The 27,461-nt window shown below is 34.4% G+C and overlaps 1 pseudogene; it reads right to left on the bottom strand.

Annotated features, from left to right (window-relative positions):
* Positions 1 to 4,567, bottom strand: part of LOC129492684 (zinc finger protein 736-like) — a 37,821-nt pseudogene extending 33,254 nt beyond the window's left edge.
* Positions 4,568 to 27,461: the final 22,894 nt, after the last annotated feature.

The raw sequence follows: 27,461 nt of genomic DNA on the forward strand, positions 1-27,461 counted from the left end.
TTGTACTAGAGCTAAGGATACATTGGCCCTGCTTTCCAGGGGGTCTCTTGGTGAGGAGATGGGGACAAGCACGTATGTAAATAATTAAGCAAAATGTAATTCTTTTTATGCCAGAGTTAGAGAAACCCTATTGAAAGCAAGAGAACACAACTGTTATGTCTATTTAAGGCTTCCTCAAACTGGTGACATTTGAGTCATGAGAATAGTTGAATTAGGATAAAGAGCAGGTAGGGAATCTCAACTAAAGAGAGAGAAAAAGAGGAGGGAATTACAGGGGAGAGAATAGGAGGGGAGGAGAGAAGAAGAGAAGGGAGAAATAGAGAAATTGACCAAATAGCAGTCCCTGGATATTAAACATCCTACCAGTACTGATATTGATGAGATTCTAGTGGTAACAGGTTATTGGTAGAAATAACTAGGCCTTAAATACAGAATCAATATTTCAGTCATTCAGATATATTTTGCAACACTCAGTTCTTACCTACAAGAAAATAAAAATAGTAGTTATTTTTCCAAGATTAATATGTGAAATTTTAGAAATTCTATCCCAAATCCTACTATTATTATTATTCCAATAAGGAATGGAAAGGATATGTTATAAACAAAATTACAGATTACTTATGCAAGTGAAACATCTGAAACTCTTCCAAGAAATTTCATCATTTTTCTAGCTGATAATAATCTACCTTTTGAAATTTTATTTCTGTGATTTAGGTAAACCTACACTGATACAGATAATCTCATAGACTGTATTATCAACCAAATTTGTTAGACTGAGCTAGAAGTCTAGAAAGAAAAATTTTACTACAGTAACTTTGTACTTCTAAAATTATTTCTAAGAGGAAAGAGATATGAGATTTATTCAATTTTATATAGATATTTTAATTAGTTAATGTTGTATAGTCTTTTGAACTTGAAAGTTTAAGTCTAACATTCAACTCAATACTTGATTGTTAACAAAGTGTTAATACGCTTTTATCTATGCAGTTAACACAACTGTGCCATTTGCAAGTAATTTACCTTAAGAGATATTACCAAATCTTTAAAATTAATAAAAATTAAGCATAATAATGCATGTTTACATTAAAGTCCTACTTAATCAGAAAGATTCAATTTACAAAGGTAGTTTAAAAGCAAGTCATTATGTCTAAATGGTCCAGCTGGTTATTTCCATTCGTACTTCACCTTGAAACCTAAATTAACTACATCATAAAACAGAGTTTTATACATTAACAAAAATATTTTGAGTTATACTCTGAAGCAAAGATTAGCCTTTAAGGTCATTTTTCTGCTTTATCTTAATTGGCTAGCAGTTTCCCCTAAGTTCTAGCTAATTGATATAGAAATAAGTCATAATTCTATTTTACTCTGAGATAGAAGGTCAGCATGCATCCAACAGTAATATGCTATTCTTTTTCTGCCATAAGTTTTATAGATAATTATCTTTCTTAAAGTCAGCAGACTACAGGCTCAAACATGACAGTGGATTAATAGTATCATATTAATTGTAATGATTGAACTCATTTTCCCTGGTGTTTCTGTGCATACTGATCATGACAAATGGCAGGCAAACATTTACACAGATTGAGAATTCAAATTTAAATGCATCAACACTTATTGTTCTAGTTATTTTGACTTGTTGAATAAGAACAGCACATTAATGGTATTTGCAGAGAAAAAATAAGCTTCATAGAAACCAGGCATCAAGCAGAAATGTTAAGATAAATGTGTCAGATTGACCAAGGTAAGGAGAACCAGGGAGCCCAGCAATGGAAAAGGCCTTTCTTTTCTGTGAAAACAAGGCAGTGGACTGGGGACTCCAAGACATAACTATGAGCATTGCCCTCAAACCTTCCCAGTCTCTTACTAATGTAAAGAGAATATTTTTGTTTCCCATAATAGAAGAGAGAGCAGATAGTTCCAGGAGGAAAAAATGCACGGAAAACAACAGTGCACACTTTATAAGAACATGTTCAAATTACAAGATATAAAATTGCCTGGGCCGGGAATGGTAACTCACACCTGTAATCCTAGCACTTTGGGAGGCTGAGGCAGGTGGATCACCTGAGGTAAAGAGTTTGAGATCAGCCAGGCCAACATGGTGAAACCCTGTCTCTTCTAAAAATACAAAAATTAGCCAGGTGTGGTGGTGCATGTGTGTAGTCCCAGCTACTCGGGAGGCTGAGGCAGGAGAATTGCTTGAACCAGTGAGGTGGAGGTTGCGGTGAGCCGAGATTGTGCCACCGCACTCCAGCCTGGATGACAGAGCGATAATCCATCTAAAAGAAAAGAAGATTTTCTGTGATGGAAATTAGAGTGAGGTATGAAGATAAAGGGAATTAACTAATTTAAAAAATTATACTCTCTTATGAATTGAGTTAAACCAAACAAAATTTCAAGAAAAATAATAAAATCCAAACAAAAGCAAAAAATATATCTAAAAATTGACAGTGCTTTATCATTATCTAGCAATATAACAAAGTAAAAATGTCTTAAAGAAAACGTAAATATTGGAACATTCTTGAAGATAGAAAAATTATAGGGATAAGTATATAATGGTTTTCATAATGCAGATGCACCCTGTGAAAAATGAAGTTAAGGCACATGTATGAAAAGTAAACACCAAGTCCTCAAGTCCTCAGAAAGGGATTCAGCACACAGTGCTCCCCCAACTCCATCTAGAAGCACAAGACCAGCTCATTCCAAAACCAAAATTCTGGCCACTCAGTGCTGCTCACCCGTTTCTTAGCATTCTCTTCTTTCTCTAAAATATTCACTTTTCTCACCTTTTTTTTTTTTTTTTTTTTTTTTTTTTCAACTTTGAGAACTAAGGCTCAAATCTCTTCTGTGACACAAAGAGACATCTTGATATTACATTTATGCACCACTCTTCTTCCCCCATAAACAAAAACAAAACCAAAAATAACATTTTCACATAAAAGCATTTTGTTTTAACTTACACTAGCAAGAATAGGTGTAAATGTGACAGTCAGGGGCACAGACTGTGTGGCCACATTGCCTGTGCTCTAGTCAGGCTCCCCAGGTACCAGCTCATAGCTTTTAGGCAGGTTGTGCCACTTTCTCTAAAGCTGATAATCCTAGGACCTACTGTGTGTGCTTCTCAGTGAAATTAATTGTGAGGTGCTTATCACAATTCTTGCCTCATATATGACTCATATATTTTTAATAAATAACCTAGGCTTGTAGAAAATATGAAGAAATGTTAATCTCTCTCACACAGCCAGAAGAGAAAGAAAGATGTGACATCTCACTTCTTAATATTTCCTGATTACCATGAGTATTCTTCTACATATTTTTAGATTGCCAAATGGAAATATTTAGCTCCTTGAAAAACATAAAATTAAATATTATCTGGAAACTTAGAGAATAAAAGTTGTACATGGACATATTTGTTGGAATGTCTAGCTCTGACAAATCAAGCATCAATATTCAGTCTAAGCACGAATACCTTTTTATTTTAATTATTTAGTTGATAATTTTTCAAGGAAGTTTCCTGTCTTCTTTAAATGGAATATGGTAAGAAAATTTTGTGTCTTTTTCTTATAATCCAGATTATTATTATAACATCAGGTTTTGTATTGAATTTTACAGTAGTAAGGGCTGCAAAATATATTGTTTAGAGCACTTGGTATTAATTGTTTATTCTTTTTTTGTTTGTTTTGTTTCTTGAGACGGAGTTTTGCTCTTGTTGCCCAGGCTGGAGTGCAATGGCACGATCTCAGTCTCAGCTCACTGCAACCTCCACCTCCACCTCCCAGGTTCAAGCAGTTCTCCTGCCTCAACCTCCCAAGTAGCTGGGAGGTTGCACCACCTTGCCTGGCTAACTTTTGTATTTTTAGTAGAGATGGGGTTTCACCATGTTTGCCAGGCTGGTCTCGAACTCCTGACCTCAAGCGATCCGCTCACTCCAGCCTCCCAAAGTGATGGGATTACAGGCATGAGCCACGGCACCTGGCCATTTATTCTTTTTTTAATGATTATTTTCCTTGTTGTCTCTCAACAGTCCTCTGATACAAACAACAATGTAAAAATCCCTCATCCTCTTTCAAGTTTGCTACTTTCCAATATCATGTGCGTTAAAACCAAGGAATGATGCATTTTTAAATTGTATGTAATAGTATATAGATATGATTAAAGTGCTGGGGGATTTTCTAATGAGATAAGGGCATTAGCCTAATATATTAACTCTGATATCTAGGTGGCTGGCAAGAGACCTACGCATTCTCTTCAGTTGGGTAGTTAGCTGATTTAGTTGTGTGGAAAACTGAGCCTACCGTCTTACATGCTAATATGTGCTGAGGAGTACATTCCAAGGGAAGGAAGACTGAGAAGAGGAAGGGCGGCTAGGAAAGGATGGTTTCCTATGAATAACTATGTCTCCAAAGAATCTGTCCAGAGAAAGGATGGGAAAATAATTTTCTCATTGGCTTCTGTCTTCCATTGATGAACATTTGCCTCACATGATGTCAATTCCTTCATACTTATCAGTTGTGCCATCTGTCCTCTCAGACAAGTTATCAGGGACATCTGGTTCCAAGAAAGCCATAGTATCACCCAAAGTATAAGCCACAGTGTGCAGGGAACGTCAGCAAGTGGGTACAAACTGGCATTCCTCTCTGCCAGCAGCTTGCAGCCTCCAGGGCCAGGTCTGGCAAGCTAATATACTTTTGTGGGCTCATAGCAGCCCTCTGCTCCTTTCTTGGCTGCATGGGAAGAGAGACTCTCCAGAGCAGAAGGCCAAAGTACTTTGAACAAGGCATGTGGCAGCTTACCATTGGGTTGTGTCCCTGAGAGATATGAGGGTCTGGGACCAAATACTGCAGAAGGCCAGGCCAGCCAAGTAGGCCAAGGATCAGAGAGAACTGGTCCCTCTGAGAGGTAGATACTGCACACCAGCAGTCTACTTCCAATAATGGCAGAAAGCCACTCTTGGGCCTAGCTCCTGGTATTAGGTGACCTTTTCTCTAGGATTGACCCAGCATCCAATAGATGTTCAGAATTGAGGAATCCCTGTGGCTCATAATGTGGATCAAAATCTGTTAAGTCCTTATTAAGTGAGTGAACACTCAAATAATCTAAACTATGTTCTCATTGCTTCCACTTATTTGATGAGCAGTAAAAATCTTGTGTGTAGTTTTTACTTTCAAAATAAGTGAAATGCTTTCTAAGCATGTGCAGTATTCACTGTTCTTAAATTATTTGCCAGGGCACTTGCAGAACCAAAAGGAAAATCGACAGAATTTCTTAGGCTGTTTCTGACAATCTAGGAATATTTTGCTAATTGTTTATTGCTAGAGCCAGAATTAGTAGTTAAACCCTCCAGTACAAAGATATGAATGGGAAGTTATTTATAGAGGTTTTTCATATATAGCTACAGAATTAACTTACATTGTAATACCACAATGAGATGAGATTTTAAATATATTACTCGGCAAATAATTACTAGGCAAATAAATAAATTTAAGTTTTTGTCTGATGCTCTATAATTACGATAATTTCTGCTTCAAACCAGTGGTTTTTGTTACTCTGAAAATAATTCCTGACAAAGTTGAGCCATAATGAATTACTAAGCACATACTTGTAACAAACACAGAAGTTATTTGTCATCTTTACAGCGTACTATAAGCCTAATAATGGGATAAATAATAATGTAATTTTACGTGTTGCCACCCGGCACTAAGCATAAAAAACTCCTTTCTAAAATAATAATAAAATCTGCGAACTTCCTTTTAAAAGAATCACTCTGCCTTTCCATTTACTCCCTAGTTAATACTACTCTTTTTATGAAGTTTTTTTTTTTAATTGCCAGCTGGAAATAAAGAATTCATTCACATGGGCATTGTCTCTCTGCATTCCTGTTTCTTTCCAACCAGGAGCAGGATAGGGCTTCAATAATCCTAACTTCTGGGCATCCGGAAAAAAGGGTTTGTTCCAAATCCATACAAATGCCGAATCATAACATCTGAGAAGGGTGATGGTGATTTTGCCATGGAAATTCAGTGAGCAGTAATCTTAACATTGACTGAGGATTAAGTAAATGGTGAGAAAATGGAGATCCCCTTGTACCCAGCAGTCCTTATAACTGCTAATTTACTACATGATGTTAATTAAATGAAGCTGGCTTCATAATGGCAATGTATGGTGCCTGTGTAGGAAAGCTGTTAACATAATTATATCTCTAACACAGGGGGCAAAGAAGATTACAATTACTAGAAAGCCATGGGATACAGATACCATGAGCGTTGCATTAGGAGGTGGATTTACAGTTCTAAATTTCCCCAATACAATGTACAATTTGTATTTAAGTTTGTATTCATTAGGTGGCATCTAATAGAGATATTTAAAATATAAGCATTCTTCTCTAGGTAATCAGTTTTTAAATTCAGAAAAGGAGATAGAGTATATTTATGTGTGTGTATGTGGGTATAATAAATTTTGGTGTACATTTCCCTGCCTTGTCAAAATATTACCTCTTTTGAAGTATAAATGACGTGACAGTTGCATATCAAACCATAAATAAAAATTGGCCTATAAGAATGAAAATACCTTAATATGCAACTTCTCCATGCTCTTTACCTCTTATTTCCCACCATGGCAACATATTAAATATCATTCAAAGAATATCAGACTGAAGAAGTAAAAACTCTCAAAGTTGAAATATTTTCAAAGCCAGTTTATGCTATTGAAAATAATTGGCATGGAGTAATTTCCTAACTCCAACATTTTGTGAAGAAAAGTAAAGCTGTTGTAACAAACCTGCCTGTTCTCAGAAGCCTGGATTATTTTTTCTACTTAATATTTTTAAGGGTGTTATGTGCAGCTTATAGTATGAACAGAAATATGAAAAATTCATATATAATTTGAATGAAGGTAAAATTTTTTGAATGAACATGAGCAGATAAAGAGGTATAGGAATCAAATAAGAAAATTTAAAAAATTAATATTGCTTAAACCCATAAGCTAGCCCTATACCGCATGAAAACTTTTACTCTCAAACTCTGGCTAATCTTTCTTTTTGAAAATTTTAATATGTAAAAATGGTTGCCGAGAATATCAAGATATCATAGAATATCTTTAAAATAATTGATTAAGCAGATGATTAATCATGAAGGCAACTGAAACACTTCCTGATCTCTGGAATAGTTTGTAAAAGAAACTGAGTATTTGTTGATGGGAGAAGAATTATCCTTTGCATATTGCCTTCTATATTTCAGGAACTTTATATGTGTTGTCTCATTTAATTTTCAAAACAACTATACATGGCAAGCACTACTAGTGCTGTTTTTATTAAGAAACTGGAGATCCTGAATTATTAACAAACTTGTTCAAGGTTCCCAATCTAACTTCTCCCGACATCTAATTATTTGTATACTATCAATCAATCAATCCTGCTATCTAGTACTACTCAAGGATGCCATAAGTCCTCAGGATTTACTTTTCAAAAATTATAGAAGGTAACTTTTGTTTATGTATTTATTTTTGTTTTGACAACTTCTACAACATAGAAAATAACAGAAAATGATATTATGAATACCCATGTACCCATTACCCAAATTTTTCAGTGTTAAGATTGAAATCAGTCATGCATTTATATGTAAAATAAACATTACAGATACCTTTGTGATTTCCTCTCCAACTTTCCTCTCTTTATCACCTCCTAGAGCAATGATGTTTTTGAACTTGGTGTATAAATTACTGTACGTGTTTTAATAGCAGATATACACCTATAGCTAAGGACATTACATAAAGTATATGTATTTGTATAAATGTTTTGTACTGTCCCTATGCAACTCTCCTCACTTAACATTAATTTTTCCCACATGGATCCATGTTAGAGAATGCAGTTTTAATCCAGTAATTATGGAGATAAATAAATTTATAGAATTGAATGCTATATAGCATTTTAAATAAGTGACATCAATTTCCAATCATTTGGAATTTAATCCTATTTTCAAAACAAAATTTTATTTTATTGAAAATGATAAAATATTTGGCATATACAACTAAGGGGTTGTGGGGCATTGATTAGCAAAGCATAAATTAATCGAGAAAAGTAAGGTATAACTCTTACTGTGAATTTTGAGACTTTACAAAGGATATGCAAATTGATAACATATCCACCAGTGAAAATTCGCCACTTCATTTTATGTCTTTCTCAAGCATTTAGTCCCTAATTTTGTCATGAATCTGTTTGACATTGCTAATATATAGCACATTTGTGTGTGCATGTGTGTATATGAGATTATATAAATATAAATATAAGAAAGGTATAGTATATGTAATATAACATATATGTATGTGTAAAATATATGTAACAATGTTTTGTCTCTTATTACAAACTTGCAGATAAATTTTTTACTCCCCAGTTTCTGTATTTTAACTTGTGCTGATAATCCTTGTATTTTTTTTTCCTTAGAATCTCTGTGCTTTCTTTAGGTTTGCCCAACCTAGTTAAGCTATCCACTGAATTTTATACTTCAGTGTGCATCAGGTTGGGGTGATGTAGGCTGTGGGTAATGGAAAACGTGAATCACATAGCTTGCATTAAAAAAAGTCTAGAGGTAGTATAGCCTCTGGGATTGGTGTATTATGCATTTCAGTTCATGTCTTCAACATCCACTTTCCATTTCTTTGCTTTGTCATCTAAGTGTCTTTATAATTTCAATGATAGCCCAATATTTAATATGTAATATATACTAGTATACAATGTAATATGATATCTAATATATAGGCAGAATAACCGTGTACAACATAATTTAGTAGAAGAAAATAAACCTGTTTTCCTGTTAGAATAAGGGAATTTTTTAATCATATCTCCTTGCATCAAATTGTCGTGTATTCCCATTCATGTACTAAATCATTAGCCAGGTATTGGGATTTTCCTTTTACCAATGAGGTCCATCCTTGGAAGGTGGAGTATTTAACCGAAGTATTTAAGTAGTGGCATAATGAATACTTGAAAATTTAAAGTAGAATTCTTTTTGAAAAAAAAAGGGAAAAATAGTGCTTACAAAAAAACCCAAAATTGTCGTTATTAAGAGCTAAGGTCTTTGAACTCCTACATTCTGAACCGTTTAATTTTTCCATTCTGTTTCCAATTTTGGAAACATTATTTTTCCAGTTTTCTTTTACATAGAGTACTACATTTCTTTATATTTCATTTATTCATTTTAATTTTTAAATACACTTTTTTCCTTTGCTTTTGCTTCGTATTTGCTTCGTTTTATTTTTCATGGTTTTTTTCCAGTTTTAAAAATTTAATTCATCTTGTGCATGGTTAATTTCTCTCTAGTTCAATAAATTCTAGGTAATAAAAATGATGCAACAAGTGTGTTATAAAATTTGGATTAGTAATTCATTTTGGTTGAGTCATGTTAAAGGTTTGGGTTACTAGTTGATTATCCTTTGTTTTCCTCTCAAACAGTCATGAGTAGGCATCTCCTCATCTTTTTTGAGGGATAAGCAGTGTGCCTCCGTATTGGTTTCTTGTACGGACCATGTTTGTCAAAGACAAACAACAAAACTGGACACTTAAAGTGGCGAGAGCAGATTTTATTCAGTGATACGCTATTGCAATAGGGAAATGGGTTCATCATGAACTGAAAACTTCAATTTGTACAGAAATGACTGGGGATTTTAAGGAGAGAATGAGGGAATAGGAAGGAAGCATAGCAGGGGCTTAGAGCAGAGAAAGAGAAGTGGACATTTTCAGAAAGTAGAAAGGAGGCTTGTATGTGTGACTAGGCCACCGGGGTTTGCTAATTGGTACTTATCAAAATTCGGCTCCTCCCCTCCCACTGAGAAGGAGGTGGGCCCTATCTGCAAGTGCTGACTAGAACAGTTAATTCTTTTGGCAGACTTGAGCATTCTTAAGAAGGTATTTTAAGAAGGGCTGAGGTCATACTGGGGTGTGGCCTAGAGCTGTTAGAAACTGCGTGTGTGTTTGTCTCCGGTGTGTCTGTCTGTGTGTGTGTGTGCGCGCGCGGCGGGGATTGGGTTGTGGATGAAATTATTTGCAATGACATTGTGCAGTTTTTACAGACCAGGGCTGAGGCTTCATCAAGAAGAGGGCTCATGGGAGTTTGACTGCAGTTTGGCCAGGGAGAGAGTTTTTGTCAACTATCCGAGAGATTCGGCAATTCTGCTTTCCACAGCAAAGCCACATTCCTCTTCCCGGTGTAGGAATTAAACTCCCAGCAGTTATCTACTAAGTCAAATTTGAAGCACCATCTCCAGTGACTGTACAGTTAGGTCAAATTTATTCTTCTAGCTTGGATTTTTCTCTTCCTTTCTGGTTCTTTGTTTGCAGTTTTCCTTTCTTTTAAAATTGTCCAATGAGTGTTTAAAAATATATGTTGTTTTAAAGTTGAATTTCTCTAAAAGATCGAAAAGGATACTTTAATTCTGTAAAATTCATCAAAATTTAAAAATGTGTAAAATAGTATTATATTGCCAGAGGAATGATGAAAAGAAAAGGTTATTAAAAGTTTTCTTAAGTAACCAATGAAGCATTTTCCAACTCTAATATTTACCAATAAGTTGCGTAATTGATGTCTGAACAATGTGATTTATATTCAAGACATATTTATTAAAATTCTATTTTATTTCCAATAATAGTATAATACATGAACAACACAAATTGGAGTCAAAATATGATATTGGCATGATTGATTGAAGACAGCCAAATGAGTTAATCTCTGTTGCTCTAATACAGCAGAATCTTCGGTTATTTCTGTTAGTGTCATAAGGATTTTAACTCCTATATAATAATGGAAAGAACAGTAGACAAATATAAAGCTATGTATTTGTGTGAAAATGTAAAAGGCAAACTGTTAACTAACAATTCTATGGTAATTCTTGAGTAGTTTGTAATAACTAAAATCTTGTCCTAAAGTATGTTTCACTCTGTCAATCACATATACTCTAATTTGCATACATATAATCTATTCCTATAAAGCACCTAAACTGCATTTGAAGAATTTGAAGTCACAATTTAAACTCTAATTAAGGGCTTTGAACTCCTACATTCTGTGTGGTTTAATATTTCCATTCCTGATTTTATATCTCTTACATATTCCATTTACTACATGATGAAACTAAAATTTTCATAGAGTATAACTTGCACTCTGAATTGTGCGTTGCATTTCCATAGTATATATGAATCTTGACTGACTCAGAGGCAAATTCTTGTTACCAAAAACGATACTCGTGGCAATTTTCTACATTTTTTCCCTGGATCCCCAGCCTGCAAATTACTTGAAAATATTTAACTCAAGTGATTGGAACCAAAACTAATTATGTGAATATGATTGCCTGAAATTAAACCAAGTGTTTTCTTGTCAGATTTCTGAAACAGTGCCATAATATGTTGGAGAGAAAGATGCATACCTGAAACACCCAGACCTGTGTAATATAAATTAAATTTTAAATGAATTTCTGTTTGAAAAATCCTAAGTGCCTCCTTAGGTACTAAGGCATGGGTAGAATAAAAGACTCACTTAGAAAAATCATTACATATTTAGGGCATTATACTAAAGGGCCAATCATCTGGGACTGTTGCAAAATATGGTCCCTTTTCCTAATGCATTTATAATCCATTGGGGATATTGGAGATTTAGCTAAACTATATCATGTTTAATGCTAGGTTCCAAATTAGCCTTTTAAATAAAAAGAGAAGTAGGCAGACAGAAATAGAAATGATTGCCAAGCTATAGATGTGGTCAGAAAGTCTTACAAGAGCAACTAGAAGCTAGACTGGAATTTAATGAAGAAAAGACAGGTTTCAGGTCAAAGATCATAAACTTATATGTCCATATGAGTCCATCAACAACAAGTGGAAGCAATATCCTGAGTATGTGAAGGAAAATACACATGTCCTAAGCGGGAAACAAATACTCAACTTGAGTGGATTAAGAAGGAAAGTAGATACAAAGGTAGTAGATATCACAATGTTATGAGAATTAGAAAATCTGGATTATATGTTAAATATCCGGATTTGAAACTATTGACAGGTAATGATAATTTAAAAACAACAACAAACACACACTAGACAGAACAAAATAGTCACCTGTAGTTAAGTGCACTGTTGCTGTCAGAGGCGTGTGAACCAGAGCAACTCTATATTAATTAGGAGCTGAGTAAAATGAGGCTGAAACCTACTGGACTGTATTCCCAGACAGTTCGAGCATTCTAAGTCACAGGATTAGATAGGAGATCAACACAAAATACAGGTCATAAAGACCTTGCTGATAAAACAGGTTACAGTAGGGAAGCCAGCCAAAACCCATGAAAACGAAGATGGCGATGAGAGTGACCTCTGGTTGTCCTCACTGCTACAATCACGCCAGTGCCACGACAGTTTACAAACGCCAGGCAATGTCAAGAAGATACTCTATATGGTCAAAAAAGGAGAGGCATGAATAATCTACCCCTTGTTTGGTATACCATCAAGAAATAACCATAAAAATGTGCAACCACCAGCCCCCGGGGACTCTCTGTCTATGGAATAGCCATTTCTTTTATTCTTTTACTTTCTTAATAAACTTGCTTTCACTTTGCTCTGCGGACTCACCCTGAATTCTTTCTCACACGAAATTCAAGAACCCTTTTGTGGAGACAAGAACCCTCTCTTGGAGTCTGGATTGGGACCCCTTTCCTATAACATTGCCACCACTATGAAACATCAAATTTAAATATATAACTACTTAGAGGAGAATGGAGATTACTATTTCAAATACAGTGCTATTATTGTTTCAAGTATTCTGAACACTGGAGACATAATGTAAGCCTAGATTGAGTATATATTACATATTTGGAGCAAAAAAAATTACACATTTTGCTAGATAGGTATTGCGGTGACAATAAGTTTTCAGTATAATTGTTTAAATGGGTGTTATAATGTTGATGTTTCATTGGCCTCTGCAGTAAATAGAACTTATAATTGATGGGAGTATCTAAGACTAAAAATAATCATCTTACAGAAAATAATGTTACAGAAAAAATCATCTTACAGAAAATAATCATCTTACAGAAAACATCTATCTCAAAAAACAAGACCAAGCATGGTGGCTCACTCCTGTAATCCCAGCACTTTGGGAGGCCAAGGCAGGCAGATTGCTTGAGGTCAGGAGTTCAAGACCAGCCTGGCCAATATGGTGAACCCCCATCTCTAGTAAAAATACAAAAATTAGCCAGGTGGGGTAGCGTGCGCCTGTAATCCCAGCTGCTCAGGAGGCTGAGGCAGGAGAATCCCTGAACCTGGAAGGCAGAGGTTTCAGCAAGCCAAGATTATGCCATTGCACTGCAGCCTGAGCAACAGAGAGAAACTCTGTCTCAGGAAAAAAAAAAAAAAAAAAAAAAAAAAAAAAAGAAACAAGACACCATTAGGAAAATATTACTTTAATAGAAAGCAAGTTATATATAAAACATCTAAAAATGTTCTGGTACAAATAAAAATTTATTAATTTTAAGAAAAAGTTATAAATTAACTTACAAATAAATATGGAACTACCTACAGAATCCTAAAATTTGTATGTATTTTGCACTGTACATAAGAAAAAGTTAGTTTTAAACAACATGTTTTTCCCTTTATTCTACTTAAAATCCATTGTTCAATCCTGAGTTGAAAAGAGAGAACCTCATTAAATATATGTAAATAAAACCTTTCAAAAGGATAGCATGACCTCTGCTCTTACCTATATGTCATAGTGATGAATAGGGTTGTCCATCCCCACACTTGTACCATCATCACTTATGTACTAAGTTCTCTTTGGACTTCAAGGTTATTTTGCAGAAGAGATTTTGTGTTCTTGTTTCAAAACTGAAAACTTTTCCAACCAGAGAAATATATTAACTTAAAATTTCTTATAGAGTTAATGTGATTCCAGTCAGCAAGGAGCTGTCTGAAAAGTAATTGAGAATTTACTCCCTAAGAATAACCAAAAATATTCTTTTAGAATGAAGGTCTTGATTCTCCCTTGCTTGCATTTGTTCAATATGTATTACTCACAGAAGTTGTTACCCTAAAATATTCACAAAAGTATGGATCAGGATAGTGGCAAATAGATCTTATTTGATCCTATAAGAATCTTTCCCTTTATCCACGTGCTTAAAAGTTCAACTTCATTTCTTTTTCCTTTTTCTTCATTTCTTTTTTAGAGGAATTGTGTTTGATAGGTGCCACGTCTGTGTTCTGAATTTAGCTATTGTCACATTCAGGTTAATTACTTTGTACCATGGGTATCTTAATATCTAATGTTGAAATTAAGTTTATAGTATCTAAATTTTGATTCATGGAATAACTTGAGGGGATAAAGATTACATTAGAATCAAGTGTGGAAATTTTACCAAAAAATTCTTAGCAGTGAGGAAAAAAAGTCTTAAATTAATAAGAGATGCTGGAGAGATACACAAGAAAGTACTGTCACAAAATTCTCATGCTTGAATGTATATATAGTTATTTGTGAAGATGTCTATGGCTAAAATAATGAGCAAATTCATTGAAAATCAGTGTATATTGATATATAATTTAAAAGGCAGAGAACAAATGGAAATCTGAGTGGAAAGTATCAAGAGTGGGAGATAGAGCTCGATAATATTTATCTAAGATAATCTCATTAGGAATATGTCTTGAAAAGTCCCATAACTTTAATAGTTTAGGGATTAAGATAAATGTTGAAGTCATCGAAGAAAAAAATAAGAAAAAGGAAGACTTTCAATTGTTCAGTATAAACAATTGTTTCTCAAAGTTTGAAAAAGAATTTGAAATTACTTATTGAGCGAATGGAAATAGCATCAGAGGAAATTTACTGGCCCAGGTGTAAATACTTTCAATGTTCTGAGCACAATCCAAAGCTAGTGCTAGCTAACAATTTATGAGGTGCTTACAGGGGTTCAAGACTACAGCTAAATGAGAGATTTGACCTTGCTCCCACTGTGAATTACACATGATCAAAAATGGATAACTTGTATTAATGCAAAGTGACTTAGGTGGTTCAATTTCAGTTCATTTTATTAGTTTATAAAAAGAATAAAAATTCTCTGTGATAAAATCAGAAAGCAATAATTTTTTTCACAGTAACACAGGATCAAATTTTTAGAAATGAATTTCGCTATTGGCACACTGAGCAGTTCCATGTCCCTAAAGGTGAGCAGTTTGATTGAAAAGAAAGATGTCCAGGTGCAGAAATCTAATAGCATTACTCAGCAACACTCTGCATCTATTCAGTATGATAAACTAGTTCCAAAATAAAGAGCTCTTAAATGCCCATCAGGAAAACTCATAGAAATTCCAAATAATAAATTGAGCAGGTCTGAAAAAAATTAAAATGATGGGAATTATATAGAAAATTTACAGTTCACAACAGATCTGATTTAGAAATAAATAACAAAAATACCTGGAAATGCTCCAAATATTTGAAACTTAAAGACACACACACACTCACACACTCACACATATACTTCTAAAACAGGAAATCACTGACTCAGAAAATATTTTGAACTAAAAAAGAGTGACAACACAACGGATCAAAATGTGTGAGTATAGTTAAAGCAAGACACAGTAAGAACTTGCAGCTTTAGATGTTTTCCAAGATAAAGAAGAAAGATTTAAATTAGTGGTCTAAGTTTCTGCCTTTAGTAGCTACAAAAAGAAAATTAAACCCAAATAAGTAACAAAAGGAAATAATAAAGGTGGGAGTACAAAATAATATAATAGACAGTGGAAAAACAAGAGAATAATCAATTAAACCAAAAGCTAATTTTTATAAAAAAATCAGTAAAATATGTAATCTTTTAGATAGGATGACCAAGAATGAGAAGACAGATTATAACAATTTAATGAATGAAAGAGTATATGTCACTATAGATTATGAAAACTTTAAAAAGAATATTATGATAAATTATATGCAAATATATCTGAAAAATTAGATTGAAGGAGCAAATATTTTGAAAGTCAAAAATGAGAAAATGAAATCTCTTCAAAAACTTTTCAAGAAATAGAATACTTAATGAGATCGACATCGATTTTTTATGTAAAATTCATAATTAAAAGCCTTTTCCCAGAGAAAACCCAAAATTCACACAGCTTCACTGGAGAATTCTCTCAGACATTTAAAACAAACCAAAAATAGTAATTTCAATCATGCACAAACATTTTCCAAAAATAGAAGAAACAAGAACAGTTTCCAACTCATTTTTGTAAAATGAAGCTAGCGTAACTCTAATAATTAAATGAACTAAAGATACTGTAAGAAAACATACCTCTCGGCCGGGCGCAGTGGCTCACGCTTGTAATCCCAGCACTTTGGGAGGCCAAGGTGGGCGGATCACGAGGTCAGGAGATCGAGACCACGGTGAAACCCCGTCTCTACTAAAAATACAAAAAAATTAGCTGGGCGTGGTGGCTGGCGCCTGTAGTCCCAGCTACTCGGAGAGGCTGAGGCAGGAGAATGGCGTGAACCCGGGAGGTGGAGCTTGCAGTGAGCCGAGATGGCGCCACTGCACTCCAGCCTGGGCGACAGAGAGAGACTCTGTCTCAAAAAAAAATAATAATAAATAAATAAAAATAAAAAAGAAAACATACCTCTCATGAACATGGTCATAAATCCTTTACAAAATGAAAGCAAGAGTGTGTGTGTGTGTGCCTGCCTGACTGGATTTTTTCCTATCTCCTCTCTCAAAAGGAATTTCTGTTCAAAAAATGATGCTGGAACAAGTCCCTATCCATATATACAAAAAACAAACTTCAATCTTTGTCACAACATATTCAAACATTAATTTGGAATGGATCATAACCTAAGTTAAAACTAAAACTCTTCAACTTCTAAAAGAACACGTAGAAAAGGATATTTCCAAATTGGATGTAAGACATCTTTTACTTTGAACATATAAAATAATTACCAATAATATAATAATAATAAAACTTCCTATCTCTGAAAGATAGCATTAGAAAAATGTCAAACCACAAACTGGGAGAAAATATTTTCCTATGTGTATTTGACAGAGAAATTGCATCTTTTTGTTATCCTATCATCTATCTCTCTCTAAATCTTTATATCTTTGTGTCTAACAAAAACTAGCATATCAAAAGGAAGAAGACACTCCCAAAGTAAAAGAGACATGAAGAGACATTTTACATAAAATGATAGAAGAATTGCTTGCTGATCAGCATATGAAAAGATGTTCAACATCATTAGTTATCAATAAAACACATATTAAATTCACAATAAGATGTCACTACACATTCAACAAAATATCTAAATGTTAAAAGTTTAAAATACACAGTGAAGGATTTAGAGTAACTGAAACATATATTACTGGTGGGAATATAAAATGTTAACAATTACTTTGGAAAACAAACAGCTTTAGAGTTTCTTACAGAGTTAGGCATACATTTGCCATAAAACCCAGCAATTCAACTCTTAATAATTTACCCATGAGAAATTAAAATAAATGGCTGTGTAAGGATTTGTATGCTGATATTCATATATTTATTTATAGCTCCAAAGTAGAAACAACCTAAATGACCATCAACTGGTGAATGAGTAAACAAATTGTGGTATATCTGTACAATTGAATACCACTCAGCAATAAAAAGCAATGAACTATTGTTTATGCAGCATGAATGAATATCAGATATGCTAAGTGAAAGATGCCAGATATAAAGACTATATTCCACAAGTTTCAATGTTTGTGAAACTCTAGAAAAAACAAATCTGAGTGATGATGGTAAAACAGATCAATGGCTAACTTGAAGCAGGTATTCTCTAGGAGAAGGGGTGATGTTTTTCTAAGAAAGGGCACAAGGGAACTTTCCGGGCACTGGAAATATTTTATGACTTTATTGTGGGGCTAGTCACTGAGGTGTACATATTTACCTTTTATTGTATATATTTGATAATTCAATAAAGTTGATTAAAGTAAAAAACACATTACTATTGAAGTATGAAATGCAAAATCAAAATACTACAAAATTAAAAGCTGGTTATTTGAAAAGATTAATAAAACTGATAAATTCTAGCCAAGATAGCCAAGAATAAAATAGAGAATACACTAATTACTTATATTAGAAATGAAAGACTGGTCATTGTTACTGATTTAATTGTCACTAAGTGGGTAAGTAACAATATGAATACCTCTTTGCCCACAAATTTGGTAATAGATAAAATGAGCAAACTCGTAGAAATGTTCAAACTATGAAAACTCACACATGAAAAAATAACCTGAATAAGATCATACTTATTAAAGAAATTAAAACAAAAGTAATATTCTTCCACGAGAGAAAGCGCCAAGACCAGATGATTTTTCACTAGTGAAGTCTAGCAAATGCTGGAGGAAGAAGTGCTGTTACTGTCAACGCTGAAGACAGCTGGTACCTCATCAACAAATAACACTGAACAAAAGTGGAAGAAAATGGTGAATTATGTATGATAGCTAAAAAGAATAATTCATATGTGTTTATGAGTTTGTATGGCCTGAGTCATTATGCCCTGAAATAACAGATATATTTAGAGCCAAGAAAAATTATTCAATTTTAATATTGCCCCTTTTTATATAAATACATACAATAATTTACAAATTTTCACTTATAAATTATTTCCTTTGATCCTTATGTTAACCCTATGAAATGCTGTTTCAATTCTAAATATGAAACTCAAATATTCTGAGATTTATTCAAGGTTTTTAAGCTATTAAGCATTGAATAAATAATTTGAACTCACAGTCCAGTTATTTTCCATTTTTCAATATTGTCACTACACCTAAACCCAAGTATTTACATTCATTAGGAAGTGACTCTTAGGGGATATTTCTACAGGTGTCAATCTATAGAATTACATTATATGTGTAATCTAAATATGCAGAAGCTGAGAATCTCTACATTTGCTGAAATTAGTGACTTCTTATTTTTCAACATGTTCATTTGTTGTCTTTCTACCTAAAATAAAAAGGCAAAAAAAAAAAAAACCCAGCTTTTCCTTGCCCTGCTACTTTTTAATCTAAATTACTCATAAGATAATGGCAAATACTGCCCAAAGTAATTTATAGATTCAATGCTATTCCCATTAAACTACCATTGATGTTCTTCACAGAATTAGAAGAAACTATTTTAAAATTCATATGGAACCAGAAACAGCTCATATAGCTAAGACAATCCTAAGAAAAGAAAAAAGAGCAAAGCTGGAAGCATTACCTACCCAACTTCAAGCTATACTACGAGGCTACAGTAACCAAAAGAGCATGGTACTGGCACAAAAACAGACATATAGACCAATGGAACAGAATAGAGAACTCAGAAATAAGACAGCACATCTACAAACATCTGACCTTTGACAAAAGGGATGACAACATCAGTAAGGAAAAGATTGCCTCTTTAATAAAAGTGCTGGGAAAACTGGCTAACCATATGCAGAAAATTGAAAATGGACCACTTCCTTACACTTCATGCAAGAATTAACTCAAGATAGATTAAAGACTTAAATGTAAAACCCAAAACTATAAAAACTCTAGAAGAAAATTTAAGCAATACCGTTCAGGACATAAGCACAGGCAAAGATTTCATGACAAAATCACCAAAAGCAATTGCAACTAAAGCAAAAATTGACAAATGAGATCTAATTAAACAAAAGAGCTTCTGCACAGCAAAAGAAACTTTCATCAGAATGAACAGGCAACGTACAAATTAGGAGAAAATTTTTGCAATCTATCCATCTGACAAAGGTCTGATATCCAGAAACTTCAAGGAACATAACTTTACAAGAAAACATAAAAGGACAAAAGGGCAAAAGGGCAAAGGACATGAACAGACACACAGACACTTCTCAAAAAAAGACATTTGTGCAGCCAAAAAATATATGGAAAAAAAGCTCAGCATCACTGATCATTAGAGAAATGCAAATCAAAACCACAATGAGATACCATCTCATGCCAGTCAGAATGGTGATTATTTAAAAGTTAAGAAATAACAGATGCTCGTAAGGTTGTGGAGAAATAGGAATGCTTTTACACTCTTGGTGGGAATGTAAATTAGTTCAAACAGTGTGGATCACAGTGTGGGGATTCCTCAAAGATCTAGAACCAGAAATACCATTTGACCCACCAATTCCATTACTGGGTATATACCCAAAGGAATATAAGGCATTCTATTATAAAAATACATGCACTCATATGTTCACTGCAGCACTATTCACAATAACAAAGACATGGAATCAACCCAAATGCCCATGACTGATAGACATGATAAAGAAAATGTAGTACATATGCACACATATACTATGCAGCCATAAAAAGGAATGAGATCATTTCCTTTGCAGGGACATAGATGGAGCTGGAAGCCATTATCCTCAGCAAACTAATACAGGAACAGAAAACCAAGCACCACATGTTCTCGCTTATAAGTGGGAACTGAACAATGAGACCCCGTGGACACAGGGAGGGGAACACCACACACTGGGACCTGTCAGAGGGGGTTGGGGGAGGGAGAGAATTATGAAAGATAGCTAATACATGCTGGGCTTACCTTAAACCTAGGTGATGGATTGATAGATGCGGCAAACCACACCATGACACGTGTTTACCAATGTAACCTGCGCATCCCGCACATGTACCCTGGAACTTTAAAATAATTTTAAAAAATTGGCAGACTAGCCTGGTGACTCACATCTGTAATCCTAACACTTTGGGAAACCAAGGCAGTGGATTGCTTGAGCTCAGGGGCTCAAGAGCATCCTGGGCAACATAGTGAGACCTTGTCTCTATAAAAATTACAGGTTGCATGCACCTGTAGTCCCAGCTATTTGGGAAGCTTAGTTGGGAGGTTGGCTTGAGCCCAGGAGGCAGAGGTTGCAGTGAGCTACTGTACATCAGCGTGGACGACAGAGCCAGACTCTGACACACACACACAAAGTAAAAAAGAATTGGCAAACAAAATTATGCTATTGCATTCACAGGGGCCTGTCCCTTTTCTTTATCCGGAGGTCTCTATAGCACCACCTATTTTCTTACTCCTCCTCATCTTCTATGAAGCTAGAAAATTGTATCTCTAGTCCCAAAACTCTTCCCTGTTATTATATGTTTATTTCAATACAGTTCCACAAGTATGAATTGAGTGTGTACTATTCCAAGGTGCTCATTAATGTGTACATTGTACTTATTCCATTTCTATATTTCCTTCCTCCTCTTCCGCCACTGCAATCTTGAGTCTTGAACCATTTATAACTTTCTCTGAAAAAGGAAGAAAACTTGAGTAGCTACTTAGATGAAAAATACTGCTACATTTTTGTCGACTAATTAATGACGCTCAAGAACCTAACACAAATCTCATTTCTCTTTACTACTTCTGAGTGGTATTATATATGGACTTTCACTTGGGGAATGCTATATATTTATAGTATTTTATTTACACATATTTTCTTACAATTAAAAAAAAAGTTGGCTCCCTTTTCTTTCCTTTTAGCTTCTCCTTCTGTTGCCCCTTTTCTCCTGCCCTCCTTTTCTTCCTTTTCCTTCCCCTCCTCCTTTTTCTTCTTTCCTTTGTCTATACCTGCACCAGTTGCATAAAGGCGTTTTTTGTTGTTGTTCTTGATTTACAATGGTGAAGACAAAGACTAAAAAGAAGACTAAACTTAGTCCAATGTTATACCACCCGACCTCCATATGATACTTTCATCTTTCTGATTATTCAGCACTTATTAAAAAGGAAAATGCCAGGATACAGCTATTATTCAGAAATTTGTTTAAGAACTTGCATTAAAATTTTTAAAAGTCAGTACATTTGGCAAATAAACATGAAAAGGGCCGGGCGTGGTGGCTCACACCTGTAACCCCAGCACTTTGGGTGGATCACTTGAGATTGGGAGTTTGAGACCAGCCTGGCCAACATGGCGAAAACCCATCTCTACTACAAATACAAAAAATAGTCGGGTGTGGTGGTGCGCACCTGTAATCCCAACTACTCAGGAGGCTGAGGCAGGAGAATCACTTGAACCCAGGAGGCGGAGGTTGGAGTGAGCAGAGATCTGCATCACTGCACTCCAGTCTGGGCGACGGTGAGACTCTGTCTCAAAAAAAAACATATGTGAAAAGATGGTTAACTCTTAAGTTGTCATTAGGTTATTGCTAATTAAAATAAGATAGACCTAAAAAGTATACTAATAGGTATGTAGTACAACTACTTTAAAAGTCACTTTCACAATTTCTTACAAAGCTAAGCATAAGCTTACCTTACAACACAGGTGTCATAAACCTAGGCATTTACCCAACTGATATGAAAACTTATGTCCATATAAAAACTTGCATATAGTTGTTTATAGCAGATTTATTCGTAATCACCATAATATGAAAACAACCTAAATGGCTTTCAATAGGTGAAATAATTTTTTAAAAACTGTGGTACAACTGTACAATAGAATATTATTTAGTAATAAAAAGAAATTACTAGGCCATGAAAAGACATAAAAGAAACTTAAACATGTATTGGTAATTGAAAGTAACTGGTCAAAAGGCTACATATTATATAATTGCAGTTATATAACATCATGGGAAAGGAAAACCTATAGAGTCAGTAAAATATTCAGTGGTTATGAGGTACCCAAAGGGAGAGGGACAGAGTTAAATAGGTGAAGCACAGAGGAGTTTTTTAGGGGATGAATTTATTCTGCATGGTACCACAGGACAAATAACACCGTGCATTTGTCAAACTCGTAGAACCTTAAGGCACAAAGAGTGACCCTTAATATATGACAACTTTAAAATAATACCTAGGGGGCCGAGAGATCCCAGAATGGGATTTATACTGTGTGAAAATATTTTAATTATATTAAAATGTTTAAAACCTTACTGAAGAGGGTGGAGAGAAAAGGTCCTGGACTCATGAACCTTGGAAATGACTGAAGTCTGTAAGGCTAAAGGTAAAGGAAATGTACATACATACTGAACTCTAGTTGGTAAAATTGTTTCCCAAGGAGGTATAGGATAACCATTCTGTTACTACATTACATGTATACTGGAATTACAAAATTAACTTTATAGTGAATGACAGGAGCCAACTTTGTTTTTCACTTTTGAAGTGTGAGTTCACAGGTAAGCAAAAGGAGAAAGCTAGAATGATCTATGTAGTAATGGATTAGAATTAAACATATCAGTATGAGTTCCTGTTTAACTTGATATATATGCAGACGATTACATATGGAAATATACGTGTATTTATGCACATATTATAAACACATATATGTCCTTGCTCTGTCACAACCTAAGACATAAAAGCAACAGATCTAAAAGCAACAACACCCCAGTAGCAATGAGCACACATAGCACTCAGATTTTAATTTCTAATACTGTTCTCTAATTAAACGAACTAGTTGATTCAAAACTGGGACAAGAAATAGAAAAGATGAGCCTGGTGTATATTGTAGTGCCAGAAAGTTAAGAGGTACTAAAAAAACAAAAACAAAAACAAAAAAAAACCCTCACAATAGCCAAATCTGGAATGATTTGAACAACAACAACAAAAAAGTAAGGAAATAAAGTACTTGTATTATAACACAAAATACACAATAAATATTCATGATTCCATACAGATATAAATAAATGAACAAGTAAAAATGAATGGGGGAGGGGGAAAGAGACACATCTCCTGCATGAAGAATTTCAAGGAATGTATATAGATACTCTGCTCTTAAGAATAACTCCTCACTCCATGAGTACAGCCTCCTCATAATGACTCTCAAAGACTACAATACTACGAATAAAAGGTGAAAACAATAACTTTATAGTTGAGAGACCTCACAAACACTACCTCAGCCAAGTGACAGAGTCAACTTCAACAGTGTTAAGTCATGTTGATTGATAGTGTGTGTCCCTCATATGACGTGATAACAATTGCACTTGACATCTGCGATCTTTCTCCCAAATGTATAACCTCAATCAAATCATGAAAAAAAAAAACAAATCTCAATAGAGGAACATTCTATAAAATGCCTGATTAATACTCCACAAAACTGTCAATATCATAAAAAATATGGAAAATCTAAGAAAATGTCATGGCCAGGAGGGCACTAAGGAGACATGACAACTAAATTTAATGTGATAATTGAATGGGATTCTAGAAGACAAAAATGATATTAAGTAAAAACTAAATAAATCTGAATAAAGTGTAAACTTTAGTTAATGTCAGTATTGGTTCATTAAAAGTCCTTATCGAAACTGTATATTATCCTCTCAACTTTTCTATAAACCAAAACATAGAAAAATTAAAAACTAAAGTTTATTTTTAAAAAGTCAAACTTATTAAAGTATATCCAAATTTGTGATTCCTCTGTGAAGTTTATAATTTATATATAATTGTTTTATTTTTCTTTTCTTTCTATAAACTTGTCTACTCTGACTCTGTTCCTTCCATTATATTTTATTTTTTTATTTTTATTTTATTTATTTGTTTGTTTGAGACGGAGTCTCGCTCTGTCGCCCAGGCTGGAGTGCAGTGGCGCGATCTCGGCTCACTGCAAGCTCCGCCTCCCTGGTTCATGCCATTCTCTTGCCTCAGCCTCCAGAGTAGCTGAGACTATGGGCACCTGCCACCATGCCTGGCTAATTTTTTGTATTTTTAGTAGAGATGAGGTTTCACCGTGTTAGCCAGGATGATCTCGATCTCCTGACCTAGTGATCCGCCCACCTCAGCCTCCCAAAGTGCTGGGATTACAGGTGTGAGCCACGGCGCCGGGCCCCTCCCATTATATTGAACAAATCTATAGATTTCTGTAAGCACTATCATTTTACCATCATTATTATTTTGTACTAGAACTACTTATTCAAAAGGTAATTAAATGATTGGTAACTTGCCTTTCATTCTTTTCATGTATATTCGTAAGTTCTCCTACCTGTAGTAGGTGCTTATAAGTCAATTGATTAATAAAATAAGAGTAAGAGACCTTTGACCAAGAAGAGAAGTCACTTATTAAGTAATACGATTTGCCACTAGGTGTACATTTGGTATCTAGCTAACATCTTTGAAAATTAACTAGTATATAAATATAAGTATAGATAAAAATAATCCTTCTGCAGGATAGACTGTGAAGTACCATTTGTGTGCATAACATTGTATACTACTCACTGAAAGACAGGTTATTATCAAATTTTAAAAATGTATTTGAGTTACTGTAGAGCATTTCTCTTTCTTCAAGTGCTATAACATAAATGTCGTATTTTCTTATACAGTCACTATAGAAACTGTATGTTATTGAACAGTAAATTTGAAAACTCATAAAGCCCTTTGGAAACACAAAGATTAGAAATTGTGTTTGGTTTGTTAGGTATGTCAAATCAAATACATTCCTGAAAAAGAATGAATGACTCTAATCAAGTAAGTGATTTTCTTATGCTGCTATTTTTTGTTTTTTGGTACACTTTCTTACCCAAAGTAAGGATACTGTAAGGAATGGTTAATAGATGAAGAAAACAATCTTATATGAATAAACTCTAAGGGCTTACAAATACACACACACATATGTATTTGTACATACATATACATAGGTATATGTATATATGTTTTTACTACCTCTACATATCAAAGTCATAATAATTGCATAAAAGTTTGCTGCAAAGTACACCTATGAAGCTGAAAAGGAAAGCTCCATAAATAAATCTAGCTCATATTGAACCATTGTGCAACATATATTGCTAATATTGAAATCACTTCTATTGTTGTGTTTTTCTGTCCCTTTATTTTTGTCTTTCTGGAAACTAACAATGCATATATAAATGTCAAGATACGTGAATTTAATTTGTACAGCTGACATATACGAGATTACAATAATGTTGCAGCAATCTATTTTCCACAGAATTTCCTATTCCTTAGAAGTAAATAGCTCTCTTTTAAATACCAATTTCTAATTCAAAAGACAAAGATTAGGCCTATAATGCCTTCGTGAAAGGCAGGTAACATAACACAATTACCTGGTGAAATCAAGGTCTGCTTTTGTTCCTTAGTTAGAGAAAAGGGCACTTTAATGCCTCTAAGGCAGCTTCTCCCAATACCACTGAGGAATACTAAAATGTAACGTAAAAAAACAACCTTAAATTGATACCAATATTTTGATAAGAATGAAAACCTAAGAATAGTTTCTTGAAGCTGAGAAATAAAAATGGGCATACAAGCAAATATAGATTCACTTATTAAATGTTCATTAGTCAGAAAATGGTCTTTAGTCGCCCTACCAATTAGCCACTGGACCTCGGAGTACTGTAGTACTAGGGCAGACCTGGAATTTGGAGTCAATTTTCACTATAATTAATTGGAAGGTAGAAATTTCTCATTTGCGTCTTTGTACCCCAGCATGAAACACAACATCTTGTATCTACTATCCGTTAAATAAATATGTGTAAACATACGTGAAAATGAATAATAACGAGATTTTGGAAACACAAGCCCTTCAAACTTTAGTTTTCTTGAATGGCATACTTGTGGGGGGAAAAATAGCCTGCATTTCTTTGGCCCTTAACGTCTCAGCATTGATGGAATTCAGGAAACACTACCCCCCAGAATATAGCACCTTCTCATACTGAATATTTTAAGCTGAAGAGAATTGAGAAAACCACAGAAGCAAGAATTTTTCTCAGATCTTTTTCTGTCTTCCTTTCTCCTGCCCCGTTTTCTTCCCTGAAGCAGGTCATAGAGACTAGATCCTCCTAAACCCCAGAAAGCCATAAAACCTAGGAAAGTCACTCTCTGAGCTCTTCCTTTTCCTTGAAGACCCTCATGTGACACACATCCTGCCTCAAAGCTGGGATAAGGAATATCATACAGAGCAACAGAAAAAAGTCTAAACAAAAACGTCTTGCTGAGTTCCTGCCAATTTATTACCATTAGATCATACCCCTTTTGTCCAGTCATGTTTCTCTACAAGGATCCACTTCTTTCACCAAACAACATAAAAATGCAAAGTTTTCCCTTGGTCTTTGGGCCTTCATTTCTAAAGGCTCCCATGTTACATACGATGTTTACAAAATAGATTTGTTATGTTTTTCTCTTGTTAACCTGTCTTTTGATAAAAGAGTGTCAGCCATGAATTCTGTAATGAATGAGAAAAAGATACTGCTAGTTCTCTGCTAGAGCATGTTGGTCATTAGTAAATAATATGACATACTTATGATAAATTGTTTTCAATTTTTTAGTCTCTGTTATGATTAAAATAGAATCGAGTTATTTTCTGTTCCTGGTGTTAACAAAAGACCAGTGAGATTTGCAGAGTAAAAAAATTTATTTTCTAAAAGCGATCTGCAGAAGAGGAGATGCAGCCTTCAGTGCCAAATGAAAGTGAGCTCTGAGGAGGGGTCAGGGCGTGGGTGCAGGGCCCAGATTGGATGACCTTTAAGCAAAACATCACAAGTCTCTATTTATTGGCTGACCTCAGGTGGTTTGTTGGTGTCAGTTACAGAATTTCCAGCTG

Source organism: Symphalangus syndactylus, chromosome 11 (genome assembly GCF_028878055.3).
Source record: "Symphalangus syndactylus isolate Jambi chromosome 11, NHGRI_mSymSyn1-v2.1_pri, whole genome shotgun sequence".
NCBI lineage: Eukaryota > Metazoa > Chordata > Mammalia > Primates > Hylobatidae > Symphalangus > Symphalangus syndactylus.